Raw genomic sequence first — 6,076 nt, 5'->3', positions numbered from 1 at the left:
GTATATATGGACCACATCTTCTTTATCCATTCATCTCTGGAACATAAGGAATAGCACAGAGGGCATTAGGAGAAGGAAGGGAAGGAGGAGAAATCAGAGGGGGAGATGAACCATGAGAAACTATGGACTCCAAGAAACAAACACGGTTGCAGAGGGAAGGAGGGTGGGGGGATGGGTTAGCCCGGTGGTGGGTATTAAGGAGGGTACAAGTTACTGTATGATGACTAACATAACGTAATAAATAAATAAATAAATAAATAAATTGCATTTTTGAATGAGATTTGCATTTAAATCAGTACATTTTGAGTTAGAAGCTCCCCCTCTGTAATATGAACAGGTCTCATCCCAACAGTTGAACCTGAATAGAACGAAAAGAGCTGTCTCTTGGAGTGATACAGAAATCTCCAGCAGACTGCCTTCAGACTTCATCTGCACCATCAGCTCTTTCTCAATCTCCAGCCAGCCCACACTGCAGACTTTGAACTTGCCAGCCTCCATAACTGCATGAGCCAATTCCTTATAATAAATCTCTCTATATATACAGGCTCATCCAATTGGTTCTGTTTCTCTGAAGAACACTTACTGACACAGCTCCCAAGGACTGAGCATCTGCATGTACTGAGCCCCATGGCCATCACTGAAACATAGGGTTCTGCTACCAAGGAGTACGCAACCTAGTTGGAAAGGTAAGACAAACTTGGAGGAAATAAGACAGAACAACATACACAAGTGGCAGAGAGTGTGGGCCAGTTGCTGGTGCTATAGCTCAGAAGAGGATTCAGAAGAAACTTTGAGGAGGAGATGACACTTCTACTGGGCCTCTAGGACAGCTGGAATGTCTCAAGGGGAAGAGAAAAGGAGGGATGGCCCAAAAGTGGAGATGTGTATGGTTCCTCTCCTGCCCCTGGTTTCCTGCCTTCATGAATGCCATCACCGTCTCCATAGGTGCCTGGATCACGTGGGCCTTGGCCTTGTCTCCACCCAAGCACTCCAGCCTCCACTCCTTTCCCCCACAGTCAAGCATCTATCTTTAGAGACTAAATACTGAGAAATGTTCCCCTGCTGTCCAGCCCCACAGCTGCCTTTCTAGTCAAGGCCACCATTTTTGTTCCCTTGAGCCACCAGTATACCCCTTATATGCTGACCCTTTCTTTAATCTTGCCTCTCCAACTCTTTGCTCCCCACAAAGCAGAGTGATCCCTCAAAGTGAACACTGGGGGCACCTGGGTGGCTCAGTGGGTTAAGCATCTGCCTTCAGCTCAGGTCATGATCTCGGGGTCTTGGGATCGAGCCCCACGTGGGGCTCCCTGCTCAGCGGGGAGCCTGCTTCACCCCCCCACCGCCTGCCTCTCAGCCTACTTGTGATCTCTGTCTGTCAAATAAATAAATAAAATATTTTTAAAAAATTAAAAAAAAATTTTAAAGTGAACATTGGATCACTCTCTTTACTTAAAATTCTTTTTTTTTAATCTTTTTTTTTAATTTTTTTAAAGATTTTATTTTATTTATTTGACAGAGAGAGAGATAGAATCACAAGTAGGCAGAGCAGCAGGCAGAGAGAGAGGGAGAAGCAGGCTCCCCGCTGAGCAGAGAGCCCGATGTGGGGCTCGATCCCAGGACCCTGAGATCATGACCTGAGCCGAAGGCAGAGGCTTAACCCACTGAGCCACCCAGGTGCCCCTTTACTTAAAATTCTTTAGCAGCTCTTCATTTCCTATAGAATAAAATGCAAATTTAGTATGGCTCCATCATGTTGTACTATAGCCATTGCTATGTCTCCATCCCCATCACTTGCTGCTCACATCTTTTACTACTAAAAGCTCTCAGGTCCTCAGAAATGCCATCTTTCCCATCTCCAGACCCTTGCACATGCTATGCCCTCTACTCAGAACCCTTTTCCTCTTTCTTCAGCTACTTGCCACTTTTCTTTGGGTCTCAGTTCTATTTTCTAGGAGGAACCCCCCCAACTTCTGCAGATTTGTTTGGGTGTTTCCCCAGCTATGCCCTCTCCTCCCTCTCTCTGAGAACTTACCACGAGGGCCAACTGATAAATTTCCTATCTTCCCAACTGGACCTTAAACTTGAGAGACATGTCCAACTCCCAACCCCAAAAATTCCCCCCAAATACTAAAGTACACATGCTAGAAACTCAAATGTTTTAAGTATACTAGGTTTGTCCTGTGCCCCTCAATACAGAAATAACAAGGCAAGCCTGCCTTCACAGAGCTCACATGCTAAAGATAACAAACAAGTAGATAATGTATAAATGCAGTTAGAGTTGTGAATACAGCCATAAAGGAAAAACTAGAAGGTTGTCCTAGACCATATTGGAAGAGCTAGAACTGGAACACCTACTTTAGACACCAAGTGGTAGGGAAGGTCACTCTGAGAAGTTGACCTTGAGCAAGGATCTAAAGAATGAAAAATGGCCAGTCATGCAAAGACCAGGGAAGTGATATCTTGAGGCAGGAGAAAGCTGGGTATATTCTAGGAATGTCATAAGATTAGGATGGCAGCAGAGAAGAAAAAGAACATATTCTTGATGCTATTAACCCCACTGTACCAGAGGCTCAGACTGCAGCCACTTTATCGCCTATGGGATGAGTCATTCAAAGAGGTGGTTTAGTTCCCTCCAGTGGGAAAGACCTTTGGTAATAGAGGAGCCCCATACAGCATTGTCTTTTCTACAAAACATTTCAAAGCCCTAAGGCCCTGGCTTACAAGCTCAAAATCCAATGCAGTGAAGTGAAACTTGTCTTATTTAAAATGTTCCATATGCTAAAATCAATTAATAACTAGTAAAGAAAGAGGAATGAGATTGTTAGTGATCCCTTTTTTCCTTGATGGGGAAAGAGGAGCATGGGCAGAGGACAGGACTTCTGGTGTCCTTCCAACCATCACATCAGGATGTGTCTCTTTGAGAAGTTGGGCTCTGAAGGTATCACTGGGATGAGTAGACCTCTTTCTACGGATTAAGAGTAGGGACCTCCCTTAAGGTCATGGCACTTCCCAGCCACACCCACTTTATTCCAAGGCTGCTAATGCACACTAGATCTGGAATGTGACCTGTCATCTGCTCCTGGGCTGGTTCCTCCCTTTCCATGCCCCAGAACAATACCCATGATAGACTGAGTAACTGTGGATAATAACAAGGACACTGGAGCCAAGAACTATTTACAGGTCCTTCTGGACAACCTGTTCTCTTAACCCACGATCAGAATCAGAGCTCCTTCCCTCCGTTTGTCTGCTCCTTCAGCCCTCAGAGATGGTACACATTCCTAGCTTAGGCAATGCATTCTTGCTGTCCTGACACATACCACCAGAGTAGGCTAGGCAGGCCATTGGGAGAGCCAAGCTACCCACCCAACACTTGGCTTTGGCCAAGGGCATCAAGCCAGGCCATGGTATCATAGCTGCTAAGGTCCCTTGATAAGCCACATCAACTCAACTCTTAAAATTGTTCATGGTATTGCTGATGGAGTTCACGAAGATTACATCAGACTGTATCCCTCCAAAGCCCAGACTGAATGATGTTTAATTAGGACAAGTCTGGTGGTTAACTCTCCCTTCACTATGGAGGCAGCTACTAGATCCAGATCTGGGGTGGGTTTCAGTAGGGACAATGTTTTTGGTTACAGGAAGCACCATAACATAATGGAAACTTCTGGGTATGCAAAGGTGTCTACAACAGCTCTTAGATCCAAATCCATCACTATGAAACCACCACTGACTCTGGATTATTTTGAACAAATGTCCAATATCAATGCATTCCATGAATAGGTTTCATTCATTCATTCATTCAGAAATTGTGTTTAGCAGTTCCTGCATGTCATTAGCTGTGCTAGATATGTGGGTCAATGAGATAAATAGGACATATTCCCATCCTTCAGAGATCTCCATAAAATGCGATATGTTTATTTACTTTTATTTATAAAATAATAAATACATTTATTTCTCTTGAGAAGGTAGCTGAAATACCTCTACATGAAACTTCCAAAGCTACAAAAACTACCAAAAACATCATCATGAACTATAATGAGCACCCCATCTACAGGGACAGTGATGCTGCTGCCTGCCAGCCACCCACCACACATGGGTGTCTGAATCCTTCCAGCTGCCTTGGAGACCTGGGTCGTTACTCTCTCTGGGCCAATAATTCTGATGTTCCTACAGCTCTGTCCCAGTCTCTGTCCCAGTTTCTGTCTCTGAGGCTGCATTAGTCATGCTAATGTTTTTTTCTTTTCCACAAGGCCTCATGTGTCATAGGCGATTAATAGTTAACAAACAGAATGAAATAGAGCTGCAATCTCTACAGCAAAGAGGGCATTCCCTTTTTTGTGTGATTACTAATGTAACATTAATATTAATAATGACATTTGAATGCTTGCTTAGTCCCAGGAAAGTTCTAAATGCTTTCTGTAATTATATCATTGAATCTTAACAGTGTTACCAAGAGGTAAACACTATCGTTCATCTATTTTCAACCTCACTTTGTAGAAGCAGCACCAGAGGCTGAGATTGACTTGTGTACTTTATTCCCTGAAAGGATTTCCAGGGGTTCCAGTTGAGATCTGCTGACCTGGTTCAAGCTTCCCACTTTATGAAGCCCATTCATTCAGGCTTTATCACTGCCCGGCAGTGGCTACAGTGCTTTTCCAAGTGGTGGCCACAAACCCACAGGCTCCAAATTACGAGGTTATTTAGTCATTCAAGGAGTACCTATTCTAAATTCCCATTTGATGAGAATACAGTGATAAAACAAACACAGTCTCTGTCCTCAGGAGGCTTTCAATCTGGAAAAGTAGATAAAAGATAGAAAAGCAAGAGCAGGCCTTGAACTGACTGGACTTCCTGGCACTAGCCTGGAAACCAGTCTGAGCCTGGCCTTTCAGCTCCCCTACCTCGAGCTCCCACAACTGAACCCTTGGGCTCCAGGCCCTTAGTATGGCTCACACCTTGGAACTGTGCCTTCCTATGGCTCAGAACCCTACCCTATGACCAACCTCACTCCACCAGCACCCATGTCATCAGCATCATGGGCAAGACAATGCCAAAAATTTACTTTATGCCTTTTAATGGAACTAAAGACAGAGAGAAAACACCCAAAGAAAGTCGTTGGACAGACTGCCTCATGACTTCAGGAATTGGAAATGAGAAGACACCCATAGCTACTGAGATTAGCACTTCACTTGTATTGTGGCAGGAGAGGTTACTTGACCAGCATCCTTCTCTTCATTATGATGTGTCTGTGAACTACAGCCTGGACTCCACCATCTTCTTCATTGACATCATTGTGGCCCATGAACCCAAGGGCCTCCTGGTCATTGTTACTGCCACCTTGCTAATGACAGAAAAGTGGATGGCCAAGAAGAACTTCCCAGTGAAGAACCTGGATGTGGTGGAGACCCTCATTCCACTTCTATCATTTGCTCTAACAAAACTGTCACTGAGACTCACCATGGGACCCACATGCAGTTTGACACTCAGACCTACGTGGCTGACACACATGAAGAAGAGACAAACCAACTCTCTGCCTGAAGCTCTGGAATCTGGGCCTCCTTATTTAAGATAATAACACTGGATAAGCAAGTTGGGTTCAGCAAGGACAGGAAAATATTCCCATCATCAAGAAAGTTTTGCTTGGAGATGCCTCAGAAATTGCCCTTGGATGTTCTCAGAGGTCACTGTGGTGCTATGGTAGAAATTAGGAAATAAAACTGCAAAATGCCTGTAATCTCTTTTGATTCTACCAGCAAATTTCATCTCCTCGTATATGAGAGCAATGGCTCCAGTGATTAATGTCCCCTTGTGATGGTGAGAACTTCTCCCTGTGAAGGCCTTAGAGAGCACAGCACCATCACTATCAATGTCCTAGATTCACCTCTGGACAAAGGCACAGCTGAGGTCTTCCTCACAGTGTATACAGAGCTAGATGGCCTAGGGTAGACACATCCTTGTCTTCTACCCCCTCTACCTTCCAGCAAACAAGTTCCCAGAAACCTACTCAGTTGACAGACACCATGATCTTTCCCACCTCCAACTTCTGCTTTGTACACTCTTGTCAACAAAAAATCCA

The sequence above is a fragment of the Martes martes genome (assembly GCF_963455335.1).
Source record: "Martes martes genome assembly, chromosome: 3".
Classification (NCBI taxonomy): domain Eukaryota; kingdom Metazoa; phylum Chordata; class Mammalia; order Carnivora; family Mustelidae; genus Martes; species Martes martes.
The sequence above is the reverse complement of the archived record's forward strand: the minus strand, read 5'-3'. Positions refer to the sequence as shown.